A 743-nucleotide genomic window follows, 5' to 3' on the forward strand; every position below is an offset into this window, starting at 1 on the left:
AATGTCATGCTGATATATGATCCAAGTAAGCAAGTGTCCTATCTCTTTTACCATATATTTATTGCTCACCTGATTTATAAGAATCCCTTTATGAATAATTGGTGAATAAATATTCCATGTGTTGACAGCACGTCAATATAATGAAGCAGAAGCCAATGCCACTACAAGAAATCACTAGCATTCCGAACATTACAAAACGCTTGAATAGGCTGCGACTTTGATGTTATATACCAAACCTTGAAATAAAAAAAAATAAAAAAATGTAACGTTAATATCCTTTTATAACACAACGCTAATGTTAATATTTTGTGTAGTGGCTCTTGGGGAAGGCTGTGATTGGTGCCACTATGCTATACTATTTTCAGAAGTTCTCGTGTAAGATATAAGTGACAATAGAATGATATAAGTTATCCTTAACCACCATATATATGCAAGGTGAACAGTACAAATAAATGGTTCTGCAACTATAGTTTATCTTTCGTAGCTAAGTTCGTAACGTAAGTGACATTTTATTTACAGAGTTTGTTACCGAGGTGATATTTATAATGAAGTTATCTGGCATTTCATAAACTACCACTTTACACAAGCGATAGGTAATATACGAAGGGAAGGGTAACACACTTGGAGTGCCTTACCAAGTTCAAGATTGAACCCTAAGTGTTTGTGAAGCGTTTAACATAATGTGCGGCAGGGTTATTGTATTGAGGCAGGTAATGTACTGGGACGAGAATATCAAGAGAGGA

The sequence above is a fragment of the Penaeus monodon genome, chromosome 21, assembly GCF_015228065.2.
Source record: "Penaeus monodon isolate SGIC_2016 chromosome 21, NSTDA_Pmon_1, whole genome shotgun sequence".
NCBI lineage: Eukaryota > Metazoa > Arthropoda > Malacostraca > Decapoda > Penaeidae > Penaeus > Penaeus monodon.